The sequence below is a fragment of the Schistocerca serialis genome, chromosome 2, assembly GCF_023864345.2.
Source record: "Schistocerca serialis cubense isolate TAMUIC-IGC-003099 chromosome 2, iqSchSeri2.2, whole genome shotgun sequence".
Classification (NCBI taxonomy): Eukaryota; Metazoa; Arthropoda; class Insecta; order Orthoptera; family Acrididae; genus Schistocerca; species Schistocerca serialis.
In genome coordinates, this window is record NC_064639.1 from 225051582 (window position 1) to 225076109 (window position 24528).

Genomic DNA, 24528 nt, shown 5'->3' on the forward strand with positions numbered 1-24528 from the left:
TTTTCCGCAAATAAAGTTGTATTTCACATACGTTATTAATTGTCTTCATAATGTTTACCACGTATAGTTAACGGAAGACGTAGAAACGATATTCCGAAACGAAAACGTATAGCGTAAGTAAAACGTTCGAATTAGACTAGAGACCCCACGAACACAAATTTGCTGTGGCAGGTATGAAATATAAACTCCGTTACTCGCTCGTTACACTTGATGGACAGATGTTGAATGGGCCGAAACGAGCCGCCGCATAACAGCGTAGTTGCGTACTAACTTCGAAAGAAGGTAGATGCGATCCCTAGCGCAACTTATAACATCGTTGAAAATCAGTGCGGACGTGAGAGTTTTGGTACACCCTGTTAAGCAAACGGAAAAATGGAGGCGGTACAATTGGAGAGCGATCCGCCTTCTCCAACATGCATAAGCAATTCATCAATATATATATATATATATATATATATATATATATATATATAGATATATATATATATATATATATATTTGAATTACAAAAAACTAATAATGAAAAAAGTTGCATGGTGCGGGATTCGATTCGGCGACCTTCGGATTACAAACCCAAGCGCTTACCTCTGCGCCACGCCGCTGTAGGAAATTATAAATCGTAGAGAGTATTTCACCGCAACGGTTTCTTTTAACTGTCGATTTTCTCGACAACGGCTGAGAAGTGCATCTTGGTGCTTTGCCACATTACACCTCTGGCCATGAGCTTTTATTATGCGCAGTATGAATCGAATCTGAATTTCACAATTGGCGGCCTCCCCTTGTAAGTTATGTGTACGGTGTGTTGAGAGGACTGACATAAATGGAGTGAAATAAATTTGTTGATTGGTGCACTTGCGATTTTTTTAGATTTTTTCGCTCTGGGTGAGACTTATTCTACATCTGAATCTGACCCAAAATGCTCTGGGTTCGTCGCTTGGTTTTGTTAACTCAGATCCAAATATGTTACACTGCTGAATTGTTAATTTCCTCAGTGGTGTAGTAGTGGATTTTTCAAATATATTGGGAATGAAATTCTCAGGGGGTTATATGTGACTGAAGTCATGCGTATGGCAAAGAGAGGGTGCCTAGCTGAAATATTCCGTATGTAATTTTATTTTTCTGTCCTGTTTCATCTCCTCATTTTGTCCTAAATCTAGGTGTGTGTTAATCTTAAAATAAATGAGTAGCAATCGAATTCCCTTTATATCATTTCACCAGTTAGTTAGTCCCATGTCACTTGAATATACATCAACCAAGGCCAACAACCATACTTATATGTCTAGGAAATTACTTTTTATGCCAATTCCATGGTGCAAATCTTCGTTTAAACAACAGATTGCAACCGATCAGGCTAAAGGCCCTAGAATACATTACTTTATTTTGTTTGTATCACTGATGCTCTGGCATCTGGCGGCCCTTGTATTAAATCATTAGAATCAAAAAGCTGCAGCATACATTCTGCCCACATATAAACCGATATGTTTCAGCAGCAGTTCTATGTTTTAATGTTTTGTAAAACGGTTCCTATGAGTGCCTTTATGTAAGTGCTGTGAACAATTTCACAGTCAATCCAGAGCAAGCATTCACTGAATATGGCTCCTGCAGACCCTGTTTTCAGACAAAAATTAACACACACACATTTAAATTAGGCTCCTTGAAGTCTTTGTAGATGGCTGATCTGTTACGTAAGAATAATGAATCTCTTTATTGGCCAGTTGATCATGTGACATTAAATGTATTTTAATTGAAAATTAACTTCGATGGAATCGAGTTGATCATTTGAAATTATTTAAGGACACATCAGTTGATCTACTCGAATAGAACTAAAAACAATCATCGAGGCATATAAGTTTAGTAATCTTACAAATTTCCCGTCCATTTTCCTAATTTAAACGGAAACAACGGGAACTTGTATTCGATGAAGACTGTACAACAGTTACGCTTCCACCATCGTCTCAATAGGTGAGGCGAAACAAGGGCTGCATCATTGGAAGAGGTTCAAAGGCGAGCGAGTGTGCCGGGGCTTACACCAGTTCACTACCACCAGCGCCCCGGCATAGCGCGCCTGTATTTAACATACACCATAATATATGAGTGGAATTAAAAATTGAAATAACTTTTCCAAGCTTTGTCAGTGTATGCTTCAGTGTATTAAAGTTAACATTGTGAAGTCTCAGAATGATCGAATCAATATGTTTTGCTAAATATATTGTTTTAAGAAAGAAATAAGTGACGCTAAATAATGAAGCTTGAAAGCTAAAAACTATGCAGAATATGCAAAGGTATGTCACAATTAAAAGTTACGGGTCTCAATTTGGTCAGAGGAATATTTTGGTCAAAATCCGTATTTTTTACGAATAATTGAAGACGCAAAATATTAGACTCAGACATGTACAATCATATGCAACCTCAGTGTGATCTAAAAACCTTATATCTATGACTCAAATACGCTACCTCTATTAGTTTTCAAGTTATTTACTAGAAAGCAAATATGGAACGAAAACGTTCTTATTTATAATAGACTGAGTATCATTTATATTTGTTATAAAAAGTTCTAATCACAACACTCCATTACCCTGTATAAGCGCCAGGCCAAAGATAGTCCAAGGTGCGGATTCGATACTCACCGCTGCTGCCACCCGCGGAAAGAGAGGACAACAGCATAATAGCGATAACCGCGTGAGACTAAACACAGAATACCAACCAAGGTTTAACCAACGCATAGCATGAGCCAGCCACGGCTCACTTACCCTTCTTTATAGGATTTTATTTGTCTGCTAATATTCTGGCTGCGATGATCACTAGAACAGCATGCGTAGACCTGTCTAGGTGTGAAGGGACAGACGCATACGTTCATATAGGAAAAGAGGCGTGAGACTACATACATATGCCTCTTGTTGCATGACGCAAACACAGCCGGCCGGGGTGGCTGAACGGTTCTAGGCGCTACAGTCTAGAACCGCGTGACCGCTACGCTCGCAGGTTCGAATCCTGCTTCGGGTACGGATGTGTGTGTTGTCCATAGGTTAGTTAGGTTTAAGTAGTTCTAAGCCCTTAAGGCTCAGAGCCATTTGAACCAATTGAATGCAAACACCAGCGCACGGAGACTAGGTGTGAGACGCACAGGTGTAAACATACCTAAGAGGAGGGATCACGTGTCTAACATCAATGCTGCACAGCGCTTTCTATCGCCTCCGTGAGTGCGGACCGATGCTCGTGTAGGAGAGGCATGTTGGTTCGCTAACAGCGTGGGGCAAGGAGCTATTAGTTATGAGGCTAGTCTTTCGACCATTAGTCACATACGGGAAATGAATTAGTAACTGTGAATAATGACAACCATCAACTGTAGAATAGAATGACGACAAGAGAATTTGTGCCGGACCGATACTCGAACCCGGATTTCCCGCTTAACACGAGCGGTCGCCTTACCATTTTGCTATCTGTGCACGACTCACGGCGAAACCAAAACTTCCAAATCTCATCAACCATGCGTCTACGGCCTCTACTCGTACATCTATAATTTATATTCCCGTACAGGTCAGACGTTGTACTTGAAAGTCGCTTCCCACTATCGGCAGCTAAATACGATATTGCAGTGCCTATGTTATTCTGATTAGGATGGAAAGTTCCTTTTGACATGCACATATCCACGATAGCGAAGAACTACAGTTTTTTTTTTTTTGCGTGATGAATGATACCTTAGGAAACAACGCGACACACTTTCGTTATGCGATTCTGTTATCGTCTATGTTGACCGTGCGACTTTAGCTGCCACCGGATAGCACTTTTTAATTACTGAAGCTAAGTTGTGCAGCATTTCTCCCATTCAGCTAATCTACGATAACGCGCTCGTTAGCTCTGAAGTTATCGTTTACTTCTGACGTCCAGGGAGACTACTGAAACTATAAAAAAGGAAAACTTTGTGTGGCCGTCGATCAACTTGCACCTAAGCTGGTACCCTGCACCCAGTCGAAGAAGCGAGCTTATGAGGTAAGGATACGTTTTATTTCTCCGTGGGCTGCTGCATCTATGGCTACCGCCGTCCTAGCAATAGGACTCAGTGTAATTCTCAGCCATTTTCTCCCGTATCACATGAACGCCGCTCTTGTAAGACTGAATGAATATGTCTCAGATAAAACTTCTATTGTCCTTTCGGTTCATTAGTGCAGATTCAGATCACTCTTATCGTGTTATTTTCATTGTAATTAGAGGGGGCTGAAAATCCGAACAGGGATTTAATATCACAAGTAGAATCAAATAATTTCAGCCACGGAATAATCTCTAACGCACGAGGGGTGTTCAATAAGTAACGCAACACTTCTTTCTGAAAGCACGATGGTTATATTCAGGATTCCCGTACATTATATTATTCCCCACACTTTTGGTTATAAAACTACTTTTCAACATAATTTCCGTTCAGAGCGGCGGCCTTACGTCACCTGTATGCTCGCATGGTACCAATCCACTGGTCGACGTCGCAGCCAATGTCTTGCTGTATCACTAATCTCTGCATGTACTGCTTCCCGTGAGTGCATCCTTCAGTGGGCCAAACAGACTGAAACCAGAAGGAGCAAGATACGGGCAGTGAGGTTGATAAGGAAAAACAGCTCAACGAAGTTCCGTGAGCTCCTTTCCAGTGCGCAGACGGGTGTGAAGCCTTGCATTGTCATGGAGAAGGAAAAATTCGATGTATTTTTGTGGAGACGAACACGCTGAAGTAGTTTCTTCGATTTCCCGAATGGATCACTCCTGTCAGTTGCTCCCAATTTTACTACCATCTTTACACTTTTATGCTTACTGTGGCCAGTCAGCCAGCAGCAATACGCAACTGTTTGGCTGCCTTGAGAGAGATACAGATTTCCTGCCAGTTGCTCCTCTTGTTTTCCGATGTGTTTTGCCTGGTGTCGAGGCATTCGTTACCTTAAGAGAGTCGCAGTGACTCCTGCGAGCTGTTCCCATTTTTGCTCTCCTTCACATTTCATGGCTTACTGTGGCCAGTCCGCCAGCAGTAAAACGCAACTATTTGGCTGCCTTGAGAGAGTCACAGCTATTCCTGCCATTTCCGCATCGAGTCTGCTGATGTGTTTCGCCTGGTGTCGAAGTACGAGTTACCTTGAGAAAGTGATCGTTATTACTGTCAGTTTCTCCTCTTTCCGGGTACCTTCACATTTTCATGCTTACTGTGGCCAGTCCGCCAGCTGCAATAAGCAACTATTTGGCTGCCTTGAGGGAGCCACCTTTATTCCTGCCAGCTGCTTCTCGAGTTTGCTGATGTGTTTCGACTGCTGGCGAGTCATTTGTTACCATAAGTAAGTCATAGCTATTCCTGCCAAATGCTCCCCGTTTTTGGCCACCTTCAGATTTGCATCCTTACTGTGGCCAGTCCGTTAGCAGCAAAACGCTACTATTTGGCTGCCTTTAGAGAGTCACAGTTATTCCTGCCAGTTCCTCCTCGAGTCTGCTGATGTGTTTCTCCTGGTGACGAGGCATTTGCTACCTTAAGAGACTCCTGTCAGTTACTCCCCGTTTTTGGCTCCCTTTATATTTTCAAGCTTACTGTGGCGAGCCCGCCAGAAACAATACGCAACTATTTGGCTGCCTTAAGAGAGCCACAGTTATTCCTGCTAGTTACTCCTACCGTTTGCGATGCGACGACAACCCAAACGACAGACAGTCAACACACCCATCGACAAGCTATCCCTCGCTTCACGCGACCAGCATACGACAGGGAGTTCAATGGAAGAACGTATAGACATCAAGCAGAGTAACCTCTTCAGAATCCCAGAAGACCGTCGCCATGAGGGTTCGGGATTGAACGTTTTCGTCGGAGGGGAGGTGGTATGGCGCCAGTTCGTGAAATGCCGTTTTGTTTCCGGTTCGAAGTGATGAACCCATATCTTTTCGCCTGTGAGGAAGTTCGACAAAAAATTGTAACTAACAGCCTCATAACGCGAAAGAAATTCCTCGTTGATGGTCCATCGTTGCTTTTTATGGTCTTCCGCTAGACGGCAGAAAGCCAGGGGCTCACACGTTTGAGTTCCCTAACTGGTGGGCGATTGTGTCAGTTCTGCGAACAGAGACGTCCAGTTGATCGGCGAGTAGCCTGACTGTGATCCTTCGATCACGTCGAATCAGAGAGTCCGCACGTTTCGACACTGTAGGAGTCACCGCTCTATGCGGCCGGCCAGCGCGCGATACCCGCCCAACGACTCACGGTACTTTTGCCCAATGACAAGGATCCATACGAATTCAGCAAGAGCCTGTGAATATATGCAATGCTCCGGTTTTCCGCCAAGATATACTCGATGACAGCTCTCAACACGCCTCTGTTACAGATGCCATTTTGAAGGGTATGTGTAGTGTCACCAGCCATGGGAACTTGATGAAACTATAGGAGCAGAAAGGGGAACATTACACAATGTTCCGCAACAAATACCTCTTTTTTTCAACCGAAATTAGCCGAAAAAGTATGTATTGTATTACTTATCGAAAGGCCCTCGTATTTATGCATACTGATCTCAATGTTCTGCACCTTGTTCACAAAACTTATTTGTATGAATGATTAAGAAATAATATCGTTTTCTGTTTACCCTGGTGGAATTCGAAAAAATTAATCCATAGAGCAGAATGCTGATATTTATAAAACTTTGTGGAGATTTTCAGCTAGCAACAGGTGCCATTCAGGACTGACGTCCGTCAAACTGGTTCAAATGGCTCTGAGCACTATGGGACTTAACTTCTGAGGTCATCAATCCCCTAGAACTTAGAACTACTTAAACCTAACTAACCTAAGGACATCACACACATCCATGCCCGAGGCAGGATTCGAACCTGCGACCGTAGCAGCAACGCGGTTCCGGACTGAACCGCCTAGAACCGCTCAGCCACAACGGCCGGTGACGTCCGTCATCAACATCAGTGTGTGATGTGACTCATACGGGCACTTTAAAGTTCTTGTATTCGTTGTTGTTAGTCCATTGTCGGTTACACAAGTGGACGGGACTCGCTCAGAAAAGAGAGCGAGTACTCGAGTTCGCGGGTATAACCGCGGACTCGCGGCATTACCGCTATAGGCACAAACTTTTTGAACGAAATTTCCGCCATTACACTGTAAATTATTTTTCATTTATTTCACTCAACCATGGCTTCAGATTTGTAGACATTCGGAAGTGCAAGCTGCTATGTCACAAAACGTCTGACGTGCCTAAATGACACAAGCAACCATTGGGCATGACAATTGTTGTAATCCAATATAAGCCCTCGTGACTTCAACTCGATTTCTAAACTGAAGGAAACACTTCACGGCATTCGCTTCACAACTGCTACAAATTCGTCGGGCAATAGACCGCGCCTCTCGAACTGTTAACACAAGTGGCACGGCTACGACTGTCCTACGACTTCCACATCGCTGGCAACGGGTTATACACAACGTTGGTGACTACTTTGAAGGTCAGTAAAACTTTGAAACACGTATCTATTTTGTACGACCTGTAAATAAATAGGTGCCACTATTGAAGTTCCATGCCTCGTGTATATAACTTTTTTGATGGATGCTGTAAATTTATTTTAATCTATATCATATATTCAGAGAACTACGTATTAATATGACACATACACACTTCCGGGGTGTTGCCGAGTCTGTAATGGCAGTGCCAGAGAAGAAGACATTAGAATGAAATGCAGTCTGTAATTAGTGATTAATTAGTAAAATAAATTTAAACAATTTTCGCAACAGTTACAGAGGCGAATGATAAGCTACAAAACTAGCTGTCAGCCCATAAATGGAAGTTGTCATGTTGAAAAGAATACACAAAAAGCGCGCTTTTTATTCGCGGGAATATAATAGTGACGTTATTCCGTGCCCATTTTCGTCCGAAGCAGCACGTGTTTTCTCATGGTGGAGATGGAATAAAATGTAATACTACTATTTTTCGTGCAATAAATGGTTGCAGCTTTGTCATAAACTGCATTGAGAAGTATCTATTTTATTTCGTAAAGGTGACTAGCTTCGGACACCTGTGACCATTTTCAAACCATCCCTGCAGTAAGCGTGGCAAATAGAGGCGATAGCCCATGTGCACAAACTGTCCCTGCAGTGATCAAAGCAATATATATACGATTTAACAACGACTGTTGTTAAGTTTGGTAGTTTAACGTTAAAATGTTCATGGCGTAGCACTTTTCGTGTTCGTGTTCGTTAGTGTATGTGGTTCTCTGACTTACAATGATGAATGATACACGAAATAAAAAGTAGCGTATTTTTGCTACAAGCGTCCAATGTTAGCAGTATTTCACGTGTGGGACACGTTCTGTTGATGAGGGAGCCCTACCCAAATCATCATCGCAGTATCTCGAGTTAGAAACGTCACACATTCTGCAATTATGTTGGTCACCTGTTAGTGAAGGCTTGTACAGACAATCTTCCACTAGCCCCAAATAGAAGAAACTGCATGGTGTTTCATTGAGTCAACATGGAGGATATGTAGGACAAATTCGTGGTCTCATCGCCTGCGAATTATTCGGCACTGTTAATAACCCTATGTAAGCAGTATAAAAAACTTTTGCCACTGAGAACAATTTCATTGGCAAATGAAGTTGTCTGGTTCATTTCGTAGTTGCGTGCGAGTTACTTTTGCAAAGCGTAGGGTAACACGGTGGCTATTCGTGGTCTGGCCAGCCAATTTCAGACTAGCATTTGAACTAAAAATGCCAATCATACACAGTACTGATCGACAGTCATTATGGAAAAGAGAACACAGAAACAATAAACCTAATACTAATGAATTTATTTTTCCATTTATTTAAGGCTTTGTAATTATTAGCTGGTTCTTTTCCTTTCACGATAGCGATCTGGTTTTTATTTTAAGTACTTTTGTTAATGTTCCCAGGCCAGACGCTGATGTTTTAAATTCTTGCCTCTGCTTCAGGCCAGAGCACCTTATAAATCATAGTCGAGCACTATAACGTACATCTGCATACATCTTCGTTCTTATTGTATCTCGTGTGCGGCTTCGGCCAGCTGTACTAAAAAAGAGGGCTTATTTCTTCCTTCTTTGTCAGTAAAGCAATTTACTGCTTTTAAATCAATCCTTTAGCATTAATGTGCAATGCGAAAAGATGATTAATTAGTTTTCCTGTTGTTTATTTGCTGGTAAAGTTGAAAATGTCAGCTCCAAACAAAATAAAACTGTATATCCAGGCTCTGCACTGCCACAACGATAGTATTTAATTCATCTAACTATATTGTCCTGTTGGGTACTAATGGATATTTTTATGAAATCTGGAAATGATACCTCCAAGGGAATAAAAAAGGAACCGCGGTAGCATTTACTCCACAGCTTCCCACTCTATAAACTGCAACACTAAAGAACTGTATAAAAATGGTTTTTAGGCCTTCAAAACCACAATTCAGTGCACTAATACTCAGCTGTATCTGTGACGCACAAATGCAGTATTTATGTCGCACATATATACTATTCGCCATTAAAATTGCTACACCACGAAGATGACGTGCTACAGACGCGAAATTTAACCGACAGGAAGAAGATGCTGTGATATGCAAATGATTAGCTTTTCAGAGCATTCACACAAGGTTGGCACCCGTGGCGACACCTACAACGTGCTGACATGAGGAAAATTGCCAACCGATTTCTCATGCACAAACAGCAGTTGACCGGCGTTGCCTGGTGAAACGTTGTTGTGATGCCTCGTGTAAGGAGGAAAAATGCGTACCATCACGTTTCCGACTTTGACAAAGGTCGGATTCTACCCTATCGCGATTCCGGTTTACCGTATCGCGACATTGCTGCTCGCGTTGGTCCAGATCCAATGACTGTTAGCAGAATATGGAATCGGTGGGTTCAGGAGGGTAATACGGAACGCCGTGCTGGATCCCAACGGCCTCGTATCACTAGCAGTCGAGACGACAGGCATCTTACCCGCATGGCTGTAACGGATCGTGCAGCCACGTCTCGATACCTGAGTCAACATATGGGGACGTTTGCAAGACAACAACCATCTGTACGAACAGTTCGACGACGTTTGCAGCAGCATGGACTATCAGCTCCGAGACCACAGCTGCGGTTACCCTTGACGCTACATCACAGACAGGAGCGCCTGCGATGGTGTACTCAACGACGAACCTGGAGCACGAATGGCAAAACGTAATATTTTCGGATGAATCCAGGTTCTGTTTACAGCATCATGAAGGTCACATCCGTGTTTGGCGACATCGCGGTGAACGCACATTGGAAGCGTGTATTCGTCATCGCCATATAGGCATATCACCCGCCGTGATGGCATGGGGTGCCATTGGTTACACGTCTCGGTCACCTCTTGTGCACATTGACGGCACTTTGAACAGTGGACGTTACATTTCAGATGTGTTACGACCCGTGGCTCTACCATTCATTCGATCCCTGCGAAACCCTACATTTCAGCAGGATAATGCACGACCGCATGCTGCAGATCCTGTACGGGCCTTTCTGGATACAGAAAATGTTCGACTGCTGCCCTGGCCAGCACATTCTCCAGATCTCTCACCAATTGAAAACGTCTGGTCAATGGTGGCCGAGAAACTGGCTCGTCGCAATACGCTAGTCACCACTGTTGATGAACTGTGGTATCGTGCTGATGCTGCATGGGCAACTGTACCTGTACACGCCATCCAAGCTCTGTTTGACTCAATGCCCAGGCGTATGAAGGCCGTTATTACGGTCAGAGGTGGTTGTTCTGGGTACTGATTTCTCAGGATCTATGCACCCAAATTGCGTGAAAATGTAATCACATGTCAGTTCTAGTATAATATATTTGTCCAATGAATACCCGTCTATCATCAGCATTTTTTCTTGGTGTAGCAATTTTAATGGCCAGTAGTGTAGTTTTATTTATCGATCATAGATAACATGTTCAAATGGTTCAAATGGCTCTGAGCACTATGGGACTTAACATCTGAGGTCATCAGTCCCCTAGAACTTAGAACTACTTAATCCTACCTAACCTAAGGACATCACACACATCCATGCCCGAGGCAGGATTCGAACCTGCGACCGTAGCAGTCGCGTGGTTCCGGACTGAAGCGCCTAGAACCGCTCGGCCACCGCGGCCGGCAGATAACACGTAGGGACCTAATTCACTCTCCCTAAGACAAAGAATAATGTTGAAATAAATAACTGCACTGAAAATGTTATGCACATACCTTCTCGGTCACACGAGAGCGTGGAAGTTTTACTTCAAAAAAATATATTTTTCCAATGAAAAAGGATAGCTTCTTTTAATTATTCACATCTATGACAATCACTTTATCATGTCTACTTCAGACATAGTATTCTGTGGACATTTAACTTGTTTTGTTGCTGTCGCCTTCAGTCCGAACACTGGTTTGATGCAGCTTCCCACATTAGTCTGTCCTACGAAAACCTCTTCATCTCTGATTAGCCACTGTAGCCTATAACCATTTGAGCCTGCTTACGGTATTCCTTTCTCTCCCTTAACAATTTTTATCCACTACATTTCCCTCCTAAAGCAAATAGAGAATTATTTGATATCTGAGAATGTGTCAGATCATCGGATTTCTTCTTTTAGTCGAATTGTGCCATAAATGCTTTTTCACCCTACTTCGATTCAGTACCTCCTCAGTAGACATGCGCTCTACCCATACAATCTTCAGCATTCTTCTACAGCACCGCATTGCTAAAACTCCTGAACTTGTCTGAATTGTTTATCGTCCACGTTTCAGTTCCGTACGAGGCTATGCTCCGGACAAACACTTCCCCAACCCCCAAATTTAAATTCGATATTAGAAATTGTTCTTTTTCAGCAAAGCTTCTCTTGCTATTGCCAGTCTGCATTTCTGCATTTTATATCCTCTGTGCTTCGACTATCAGCATTTAATTTGCTTTCCAAATGACAATATTCGTCTACTCCTTTTGGTGCGTCATTTCCTGATCTGATACCCTCAGCAACTCGACTCCATTCTAATATCCTTGTTCTACTTTCATTGATATTCGTATCTTATAATCTCTTTTCAAGAAACTATCCATCCGTTCAACAGTTCTTCCAACTTCTTTGCCGTTTCTGACAGAATTACAACATAATCGGCAAACCCTAAAGTTTACCTTCTCCCTCATCTTTAATTCCCTTTCCAAATATCAGCTTGGTTTCCTTTCTGCGTGCTAAATATACAGCTTGAGTAACATCGGGGAGGGGCTACAACACAAACTCCATTCTCAACCACTACTTCCCTTTCACGACATCGGCCCTTGGAACTGTAGTCTCGTTTCTGTACATGTTGTAGATGACTATTTTCTCCCTGCTACCTTCAGAATTTCACAGAGTGTGATCCAGTCAACATTGTCAAAAGCTTTCTGTTAATACATAAGTGCTATAAACGTAGGTTTCTATTTCTTCTGCCTGTCTCGTTAGATACGTTGTTGAGTCAGTACGACTTCAAGTGTTTCTACATTTCTCCGGAACCCAAACTGATCTTTCCTAAGATAGGATTCTACCGCTTTTCCATTTTTCTGTAAATAATTCGTGCATTTTGAAGCATGACTTATGAAACTGATAGTCCCGTAATATTCTCACCGGTCTTGTTTGAGACAGGAACTATTACCTTCTTATTGAAGTCTGAGGTTATTCCATCTGCATGGTAGGAGAAAGTGGCCCAAAATGACATAGTAGGACAAAACGACATAGTCCCTTTTTTTTCTAATTTAGCAGCTGACAGGATCATAATCTTTGGTTTGCTTGATAGCTTGTTATGGCTACACTTTGGCCGCAAGACATTAATCTTTGCCTGCTTCCACATGGTGACGTGAAACGTGGGAAACCGTATTTTAAGTCAACGGAACCAGTACTTCTGTTAGCAAACTTTCACATTTGTGCAGTGTTGATTATTTTCGTGGAAAATTTACTATCAGGAGGACATCTTATAAAGGTAAGTCTTTAAATCTGCGGCAATATTTTGATGGTGTGTTCGTTATTTTTCGAAGTTATGGCCAAAGATTACGCTTGTGTTGAAGAGGGAAAAATGACACAGAGACTGCAGAGACAATCCTCCAAGAGATTTCTCCTCCTTCCAGTTTGGGTATGCGTAAGAAACGCAGAACTGGTGAAGGCTGCCAGGAGCTCACTGCAACACCAAAACTGCAAGTTCTGAAGGAAAAGGAGCTCCAGAAAAGGGAAAAGGAGCTGAGAAAATCAAACCGGGCTCCTGTGAAGCGACGTTTGGCCATGGTTCCCCCCCCCCCCCCCACACCAGATGAAGAAGTAGCGGATATAAACGTCAGTACTGCTGAAGAAAAGGACGCAGCTTGTATTTACTGTTGTGATTCATGCAGCCGATCAAAAGAAAGGGAAGAGGGCTGAAGTGTATGAGCTGCTCAAAACGGAGCAATGCTGATTGTGCTGGACTTTCAAAGGGTACAAAAAAGTTTGTGTGTGACTTGTGCCAATAACATATTTTTTTCTAACTAATTAACTGAAAGTATCATTCAGAAATGAATACTGTTCAAATTTTAAATGTGATTTGTAAGATACTAAGTTCCTGGAAATAATTTGCAATGCATTTGGTATATTTTACTAATGCACATCCTTAAGCTGGTAGGATTACAGTTCTAAGACTTAATTGAACTATAATATATGTTTATGCTATAATTTATGTTTATGTTAGCAATTTATTAGTAAAAATAAAGGAATTATCCTGCTAAGAGAAAAGGTGCGTCATTTTGCCCCACCGGGTAGCCCAAAATGACACGTTGACAACGTCTCTGAAATTGTGAGTTCATAGCAAAACCAATTATTTTGTACTGAATTCTTTATGCATTTGCTGCTGTATAAATCCACTGAAATTTAAAATTGCATTTATATAATTTTAATTGGCAGATATGCGCCGTGAAAGACAGTTAACTTTTTTGTATGTCGTTTTGGGCCACTTTCCCCTATATTTTGTATAGAAGCTGGAATAAATTTGTCATTGTTAGCTCTCCCAAGGATTCGATAATTCACTGGGAATATCATCTATTCCAGGTGACTCGTATCGGTTTAAGACTTTCAGACCTCAGTCAAATTCTTCAAGCCATCAAAACTCTTAATATTAGTAGAATGCTTCAGTTTTCTTCAAATGTTTCTTTAATTTTCCTACAAGTTGCATTTATTTTTGCCACAGTCATGCATCCGTACTAGTATTATGAATGAGAAAGTATCTCCGCTTGTTACGCTTTCACGACGAACACGCTTCATCGATTTTGATGAAATTTGGGGTGGAAATAGTTTGCATGCTGAGAAAGAGTATAGGCTACTTTAAAAAAGTAGCGTAGTAGAATATATATATTGATTTGAACAATATAAAGCGAAATATGGAACAATAATTACCTTTCAAAAAGCTACTTATTCTTTGACTTCTGAAACTTTATCATGATTGTGAATACGCTTTTATTGTTTGATGTGTTCTATATAATACGGTTCAACATAATGAATACAAAACTTGTAGAAACCTAAACGAGTTTAATCCACTGTTTTATACTACTACCTGTCACAAACCAGACGCATTTTAGGCGCCGAGCATCAAGCGTCTTTTACATCTGCCGACACCCTTAAATACTCACAACGATTAGGAACATTAAATACTGTGTGACAAACAGAGAGATGTCGCACCTTTACGTGAAGAACGCGGGAGACTTAAGCGAGGGTGCATTTGATTATGATATGTGAGCGCAGCTGTGAGTGGCAGCTCGTGGTTCTAACTTTCTTGTCCAGCCATTCCTGTTTTGCCAGTTAAGGCTTGGTATCAGTTTCATTTTTTAGACTTCTGCATTCCTATTTGACTGCTTCGTTTTCTGAATTTTTATATTTTTTACTTCGCCGTCAGTTACATTCAAGGAACGAGGGAAGATTAGGATTCAACGTCCCGCCGAAAGCTAAGTCATAAGAGGCACAACACACGCTCGGAATATTTCAGTAACACAGTCCGACAATGGAATTTACCCCAGAAGAAAAAAATATTTGTTTGCTACGTATTTCAGTACTCTGACGACAGTGGTGAAAGCCATTGTTCACTATCACCTGTCTTCTGGAAAAACAGTTTTATCTGCGCTTGGCCGCGTTATTATGCTGTCGCGGCGCTTATCACATACTGTTATTTTAGGGATATTATGTCCTAGTGTGGGCGTAGAGACGTTGGGGAGGGGGGGGAGGGAGAGATAGCCACTTGGAGTAGCTAAAGGAAAGTTTCATTTATATAGGTCAATCGACTATTGACCATCGACTGTCTCATTTTCAGATAACACAGTATGGGTTATTGACGTGTGTACAGTTGCTAACACGTTGTGTGTGTTCGAGTGTTTCTTACGTTCAGTGATGTCTAGGAAGTGTTGTTAATTTACCATATCTTTTCTATTATGTGTGTGGCAAGTTTATGACTAAGTCTCAAAGACATCCCATTTCACCGATCATCAAAAATCATACGAGTTGTATTCTGAATCCAAGGTATATGAGGGTAAGTGTTGGGCACCGTTGAACTGATGCTCGCGTCACGCCCCGTATTTACGAGGCTCTTTGCGTGGAACCCATCCATCTATGCCATTTGCCGTACCACAGTTGTGGAGGGAACCTAGAGACCACGATACAGATTATTACTTTTCTTTAACGAAAATAAAAAGGGTACCTAGTACATCAAAACAGACAGTTTCTTATCCAGCTCCTGCAGTTTTTTATTCTGATTCTCCCCCCAGTTCCAAAATCACCAATGGAATGGATCCTGGAAGATGAAACGGACGATGGTAGTGACAAAACAATAGATCAAGAAGATCTTGAGTGCACGTCATCTCCAGCAGGGCTACAAAAACGTCCTATGTCGGAGGCAGAATAGATTGATCTTGTAAGAGATCTAAATTATTCAAAGTGGAAAGGAGAATTACTTCGGTCTCGTCTTCATGAAAAGAACCTGTTACAACCAAACACTTCAATGGAACTCCGTAAACGACAGCTTTTTCTTTCCACTTTTTCCGCAAGGACAGAGAGTTTGGTATATTGTAATGATATAAATGTGCTGCTTACAAAATTTGCGATGATTCAAAATCTCGGAGAATGGATCCTATATAGATTCCTCAAAGAGTAACATCAGACTTTTTTAGTTACAGAACGCAAACGAGAAACCTTATGTACCAATGGCTCCATTTAGTTAAAGGAAATCTACGAGAACATGAGGTTACTCCTTGCTGCTTGCTACGCAAACCACAATTGGAAAATCTGTGGTTATCTCAAAGATCTGGGATTTCTTCTGGGTATGCCGACTGGTTCCATAAAATATCGCTGCTTCTTGTATCACTGGAATATTAGGGCAAAAAAAGACCATTATGCAGTGAAAGAGTAGCCTTTAAGAGAAATATGCCATGCTGGTGAAAAAAAAATGTTTCGCGTGAAGCCCTTGTTGGCAAAGACAATAGGCTGTTACCACCACTCGATCTGAAATTGGGCTTTATGAAGAATTTTGCGGAAAGCAATGGACAAAGATGATGAGGGTTTTCAGTTTTTACTATCTAACTTTTCTGCGATTGACACTGCAAAAATTAGAGAAGGCATTTTCATTCGGTCTCAGATCCGTGACTTAATGAAAGACACTATCTTTCAACAGCTACTGAGAAATCAGCTTGGCTTTCTTCGAAAGATGTGTGCAACAATTTCTTGGGAAACGTAATGTCTAACAGTTACAGGGACCTGGGCTATTACAATGCTATGGGGTGCAACATTTCTCTGGAATTACGGTAACTTAATTCCCAGTTGGATTTCTTATCACCTAATCTTGAAGATTTAAGTGACTAACATGGGAATGATTTCACTACGATATCGCTGCCACGGAAAACGAAATAAAGGAGCTTGGTCGCCAAACGTTCTGACGAATTACTGCTGACACTCTTACAATAAGATTACCGTCCAGTCACAAATGGTAAGTTTCCAGGAAACGTTTGTGACTTGTAAGTACATTTCAAGCTTTATTCAGCTTTCTCATACTATTTCCATTTTATTTTAAATTTTGTAACACAAACAGTAACTTTTGTTACATCATCAGTAAATTAAATAACTACAGAATTCTCCAGTATTGCTACTGAGTTGTTTCCAGTTTCTCGAAAATGGTATATGTGGCGTATGTTTTCCTGAAAAACTGGTTCTTGATGGAACATTTCTTATTTAGTTTTCAGTCAGCGTATGTGATCTAGTAAAGAAGACATACTTTCATCTCACGGCAAGACACGAAGTTGCACTTTGTAACGGGGAAGGAAATCGGTCGTGCCCTTGCAAAGGAATGTTCCCGTTATTTGCTTGGAACGATTGAATGAAATTATGGGAAACCTAAATCTGGATGGGCGTACGAGGATTTCAACCATCATACTGCCGAACGTGGATTCAGTGTGCTGATCACTGCGCCATCTCGCTCGGCCATTTAAATTCAATAAATTGTATGTTATCCAAGGATTCTGCTGGGCCTTGTCTTTTGCCTATTTGATCCTCTGCTGTCCCCACTACTGAATCTGTAAAAGTTGCCGATTCGTCTCCATTATGTTTCTTACCACTGACTCACTCAACTGTTGCCTAACGGTTCCTTTGAAACTTCCAGGAACTTCTGGTCTTTCCAGATTATGCAAGTTACATATCCTTAACTTTCTATCTTTTCGCAATTTCTTCTGTTTTAAAGTACAGTTAATAATAAATAAATTGTGGTCGCGTGCTCATCTGCCCCTTCAAATGTTCTGCAGTTTCAGATTCCGAAATTTGTGCCTTTCCATTAAGTAGTCTGTATGAAACCTCCTGGCGTCGCAAGGCATCTTCGATGCATACAACCCTGCTTTTATAATATTTGAACTAAGTACTAGAAATGATTAAATTGTGCTCTGTACAAATTCTACTAGGTGGCTTCCCTTTCATTTCTCTCCCCCCCATCCTCGTTCTAATATTTTTGTTTAAGGTACGTACATTCCATATTATCGAGGTCCAGTCCGTCATCACAATTAAATTTAGGTTTCTGTCATGTATCTGTATTGTGAGCGTGGGGTTGATCTGAGATTCTGTTATTCTGCGCAACGGATTAATCTGAGATGTACCCTTTACCCTGTGGCTCCTGCAAGATGCAATTTTCACCTCCATACTACTACAGAAGTCAGACAGACGCTCCTAATGTTCTAAAGAGAAATTCCTGAAAAACTTTCAGCAATAAATATCTTCTGGAGTCATCCACTGTAAGGAAATGACACAAAAATTCACAAAATTTCTTACGTAACTAGTGGGATACTTGGGTACTGGGGTAGTGCTAGTTAGTGTAAGAAAAGCATGAAACTAACGAAAGTTATTATTTATTTTGCAAAAATTCTGAGAAATCACAATGGCACTTTTAATTATGAATTGAACAAGTTATATCCTGGTTCTATTCGGAATGCGAAGTTACCTCTCAAGGATAGGATTCGCTAATGAAATTTCTATACAAAGTTTAAGATGGTTGTTGACTTGGCAGGATGGCTCAGAGGCGTGCCTACTCAACTTGAATAATTATCCTTTAGAATGTTGCTAGGTACGGTCGAAGCTGTTGCGTGTGAAATGCAGTGAAGTGTACTGTTGTGGAGGAAATATGGGGCTAGCAATAGCTGTAGCGCACAATACCATAAGCTGCGATGACTGCTGTCTGCGCTGCTCGCTGCTGACAAATAAGGTAACTCTCGTTCTATCTGGATTGACCTTCGCCAATCAAACACTCCCTACGCCTTGATGAAGTCAAGGATTCCTATTCGCCCCTCGTCTAACTATTGGCATGGTACACCAGTCAGATAACCAGTCCACCACGATGCCACTCAAAAATTCGCTCGCAGGCGTTTAACTATAACTCTCTCTATTCACACCGCACAATAAGTGTGTCAGCCAACACATTGAACAATACTTAATCGCAAGGACTCAATATAGAGAGTCGCACTTCGATTCGCTCTCGACAGAGGTGCTCTCCCAGTGAAGTACTGAGGAGAGACTTGTTCCTCGCTCCAAGAGCGACAGTGGAGCGGCGCCTCTCCACGCCAGATATCTCTTCCATTACTCCTTCAGCTCAAGGCGTCAGAAATATCATCTGCTAATCAGCATTGCTGTTCTAAAACTGGAGAATGACGTTTCGTTTAAGGCGACCAATCCGGAAATCTGTGGTATCAGCGTTCGACGTTTGCTGTCTCCCTGTGAAAATCTGTGAAACTGGCGTGCGGTTGCCTCTCTCGAACTAAAAGCTCCTGTGGCCGTCATGTCTGGAATGTATGTGTGTACGCCAGCCTCGAGTATTTCAACCACGGTGCGCAGTTGCGATTTATTAGTTATTTGCATATCATTCACATGAATTCACACAACACTGGCTTTATCTTATCGAGTTTGGGTTCGAATGAAGCGTCCTGATGTGCGGAATATGATTGTGAGGGCGGAATATGTAAGCAATGAAAGTCAGGAGACCACGATGCCCTACAGTATAATTTCCGTCATCGCTTCATGCATTGTTTCAATCTCATCATTATCTTCGGAGTGAGTAGGCTTATGAGCGTATACTACTATGGTGAATGTTGGCTTCGTGTCAGTCTCTGGTACTATAATTCGTTCACTATGCTGTTCACAGTAGTTTACATTAATTCCTATTTGCTTTTTCATTAATTAATTTGCTCTTTCCGATAATCCTGTGCTGACATAATCAGAAGTGCTGTTCTTCCTGCCACCATTCTATACTAATTCCCACTATATCATTTTTAAACTATCTTTTTTCCTTTTAAACTCATACCTACACCTTTAATGGGTCTAACCTACCTCTCTTCGACCAGGAGAGCGGCAATTTCGTTTTCCTGATGACAACATCTCCCCACATAGTCATCGCCCACAGATTCGAATGGGGGACTATTTTACCTCCGAAACGTTTCAGCCTCAAGGATACAATCATACTCCTGAGGGAGAATTGTAACGGCTGCAGTTTCTCGTTGCTTTCAGTCGTTCGCAGTACTAGGAAATAAGGCCATGTTGACAAATGCTACAAGGCCACATCAATCAATAATCCAGGTTGTCTCTCCAAGGAAAACGCTTCAGCCCCTCTTGAGGTCCCTTATGTTAGTCTGGCCTTGCCACAGTTACCCCTGCGATGTGGCTGTACCTTCAGTACGGTTATCTGTATCGTACAGGTACACATACCGACCCACCACGGCAAGGTATATGCTTCGTGGGGGTATACGAGTGTCGTATATTTACACATATTTTTTCTCAAGTACCTGTACGACATGTTTGGCCGTAACTGGTCCACTGCGTTTTTCTGCCGTACGACGTGGCTCTGAGCACTATGGGACTTAACCTCTGAGGTCATCAGTCCTCTAGAACTTAGAACTACTTAAACCTAACTAACCTAAGGACATCACACACATCCATGCCCAAGGCAGGATTCGAACCTGCGACCGTAGCAGTCGCGTGGTTCCGGACTGAAGCGCCTAGAACCGCTCATCCACCGCGGCCAGCTCTGCAGTACGACCTAGACGTAAACATCTGCACCAGATTTTTTTTTTTGTCAAGTGTTTATTATGCTATAGAAGCATCAGATTGCAACCAGTGCTACTCGCTAAGTTACTAATTATACTGATTGCTGTAGAACATCAGCACTAACGATACATACTACATCCTCATGAATTGGCTTCGAATACATTTCCGCAAACTCACGTGTCGTTTTGTCAAATAATCTACTCTTTAGACCAGTAGTTGACGTTGCTGGAAAAGTATCGTCATTGAAAGGAGTATTTAACACTTTAATAGCAGAGGTCCGTCCCAAAACGTGATGACATTAAATTACTCTGTATTGCTACTACAGTATCCTCGAAGTGTGCAACCTCTCCCCCACTATATCTTGCTGATTCTTTCTTCAAACAGTTTTCTTTGCTGGGGTCGGACATGGAAAAGGCATAATTAAGAGAGAGAACACGCTCCTTACGAAACCTGATAATGTTTCCCGGAACGAAGACGTGCCTCTTTCCTTTACGAATATAGAAGTTCTTCAATTTTAAGAGTAAAACGTTGTTTTGCAAAAAATAACAGCTCATACCATTTACTTAGTTTATTGCGTTCGTTAGCAACACACTTTCTAACAACGGTTGGACCCAGCCACACTCATGTTACCATATTGAATTTAATCCCATCTTGGCACTAAGTTGGCCGTTGCTATATTGCTTTTCCAAATTAAGCTGTGTCGCGCGTTCGCGGTACCCTCAACTATCGTTCAAATAAAAATGTAACCTGCACGGATGCTATAGATTGAACATGACCGTACTGATTTGCTCACCGATTTCGTGTGTAATTAGGTGTACCCTACCCGAACGCCCTTTTTGCCATTGCTAGCCTGCTTTTGATGTCCTCCTTGCTCCGTCCGTCATTGATTATTTTACTGCCTAGGTAGCAGAATTCCTCAACTTCATCTGCTTCGCCGATCCTGATGTTAAGTTTCTCGCTTTTCTCATTTCTACTACTTCTCATTACTTTCGTCTTTCTTTGATTTATTCTGTCAATTTTCTGTACTCGTTAGATTGTTCATTCCACTCAGCAGATCATCTAATTCTTCTTTGCTTTCACTTAGGATAACAATCGTATCACTGATATTCTTTCCCCATGAATTTCAATTTCACTCCTGAACCTTTGTTTCATTTCCGTCATTGCTTCTTCGATGTACAAATTGAACAGTATGGACAAAAGACTACATCCCTCTCTTACATCCTTCTTAATGCGAACGCTTCGTTTTTGGTCGTCTGCTCTTGGCGATTGCACATATTGTGTATTACCCGTATTTCCCTATAGCTTACCCCTCTGCTCCTCAGAATTTTGAACATCTTCCGCTATTTTACATTGTCGAACGCTCTTTCGGGTCAACAAATCCTACGAATGTGTCTTGATTTTTCTTTAGTATTTCTTCCATTATCAACCGCAACATCAGAATTGTCTCTCCCATGCCTTTACATTTTCTAAAGCCAATCTGATCGTCATCTAGCACATCCCCTAATTTCTTTCCATTCTTCTGTACAGGGTGAAAAGTATTTAAACCGACAAACTCTGGGAGGTTGTAGGGAACATCAAAGCAAATATTTTTTCCTAATGTCATTTTTTCCTATGAGGAGTATTTAGACCGGTAGACGAAAGATTTCTCTGGTGGCAAATTAATTAAACCAACAAACACTTTTCCATTTTTTATGCTCAAGAGATAACACATTAACACAACCCAATTTAAGTTACAGTAGATTTTCAAAACTACCTCCATTGACACGTAAACAAATGTTACACCGTCAGATCAAGTTCTATCTGACACGGGCAAAAACCCCAGGAGTATCCTGAACTGTTCCTGCTGCTGCTACTATCCGGGCAACCAGATCCTCTTCTGATGCAGCAGGAGTTGCGTAAAAAAATGGTTGCGCATCTCTCCCCACACAAAAAAGTACAGAGGGGACAAATCTGGGGATCGTGCAGGCCATGGTACAGGACCACCTCTGCCAGTCCACGCTTCAGAGAACCGTCGGTCCGGGAATCGACGCACACGACGACTGAAATGTGCCAGCGCCCCGTCATGTTGAAACCAAATGCGTTGTCCTGTAGGGAGCGGAATGTCTTGCAGCAATTCTGGCAATGCTCTGGCAAGAAAATTGTAATAGTGACTGCCATTTAATGGTCTAGGTAGCAGATACGGCCCAATTAAACAGTCCCCAACAACATCGACCCACACATTAACGAAGAACCGCACTTAATGAGCGCTAGTAACTGTGGCATGTGGGTTATCCTCACTCCAAACATGCGAATTGTGCATGTTGAAGACTCCATCACGCCCGAACATTGCTTCGTCGGTAAACAACACAGAGGATGGAAATGTAGGATGCATTTCACACTTTTCCAGGTACCACTGCGAAAACTGTGCTCTGGGTGGATAATCAGCTGGTTCTGGGTTGTGGACACGCTGTAAGCGAAATGGACGTAAGAATTGCTCTCGAAGGACTGTTCTTACATTCGTCTGATTCGTCCCTATGTTACGTGAAATTGCACGAGTGCTGATTGAAGGATCCCGCTCCACATGCTGCAGGGCAGCTTCCTCAAATTGCAACGTTCTTACCGAGCGACGGTGTCCCTGTCCAGGTAATCTGTTAAATGACCCGGTCTCACGCAGACGTTGGTACACGCAGCAAAGGTCGTATGATGCGGGATACGGCGATTAGGATATTATTGTTGATAAACCCGCTGTGCAGCTGGTCCGCTGTGGTGCGCTACGTAGTACGCACCAACCATATCAGTGTACTCACTCCAGGTGTATCGCTCCATTAGTAAACAGAGACAATGCACTACCACGCTGTTGGACAGCAGTTGCCTACAACTGAAGATCGTAATACGGCGACCAGTTTAAATAATCCTCATAGGAAGAAATGACATTAGGGAAAAGTATTTGTTTTGATGTCCCCTACAACCTCCAGAGTTTGTCAGTTTAAATAATTTTCACCCTGTATATTATTCTTGTCAGAAACTTGGATGCAAGAGCTGTTAAGATGATTGTGCAATAATTCTCGCACTCGTCAGCTCTTGCAGTTTTCCGAATTGTGTGGATAATATTTTTCCGAAAGTCAGATGGTATGTCCCCAGACCCATACACTCTACACACTAACATGAAGACTCGTTATGTTGCCACTTCCCCCAATGATTTTAGAAATTCTGCTGGAATGTTTTCTATCCCTTCTGCCTTATTTAGTCTTTCGTTCTCCAACGTCTTTTAAATTCTGATTCTAATACTGCATCCCCTATCTCTTCTAAATCGGCTCCTGTTTCTTCTTTTATCACATCAGACAAATCTTCCCCTTCATAGAGGCTTTCAATATAATATTCTCTCCACCTATCCGCTCTCTGCTTTGCATGTAACAGTGCAATTCCCGGTGCATTCTTAATGTTACCACCTTTGCTTTTAATGTCACCGAAAGTTGTTTTGGCTTTCCTGTATGCTGAGTCTGTCCTTTCGATCTCTCTTTTCCGATTTCTTCACATTTTTCATGCAGCCATTTCGTTTTAGCTTCCTTCCACTTCCTGTTTATTTCATTCCTCAGCGACTTGTATTTCTGTATTCTTCAGTTTCCCTGAACGGTTTTGTACTTCCTCCTTTGATGGATCAACTGTTACCCATGGTTTCTTCGCAGTACCTTCTTTGTACCTGTGTTTCTCTTTCCTACTTCTTTGATGGCCTTTTTAGAAATGTCCATTCCTCTTCAATTGTACTGCCTACTGATCTATTCCTTATTGCTGTATCAATGACCTTAGAGAACTTCAAGCGTTTCTCATCTTTCCTTAGGACTTTCTTTGCGTACTGATTCTTCATGATTGATATCTCAAACTTCAGCTACCTCTTCATCACTACTATATTGTGATATGAATCTATATCTGCTCCTGGATACGCCTTACAATCCAGTACCTGATTTCGGAATTTCTGTTCGACCATGATGTAATCTAACTGAAATCTTCCCGTATCAC

The 24528-nt window shown here is 41.9% G+C and overlaps 1 protein-coding gene across 1 annotated transcript in view; it reads left to right on the plus strand.

The window, feature by feature from the left end:
- Positions 1-3946: 3946 nt before the first annotated feature.
- Positions 3947-24528, plus strand: part of LOC126455855 (UDP-glucosyltransferase 2-like) — an 82986-nt gene continuing 62404 nt past the window's right edge. Inside the window, exon 1 of the mRNA XM_050091617.1 lies at positions 3947-3990. The gene's annotated coding sequence lies outside the window, so the exon portion shown is untranslated. The remainder of the gene's footprint in view (positions 3991-24528) is intronic.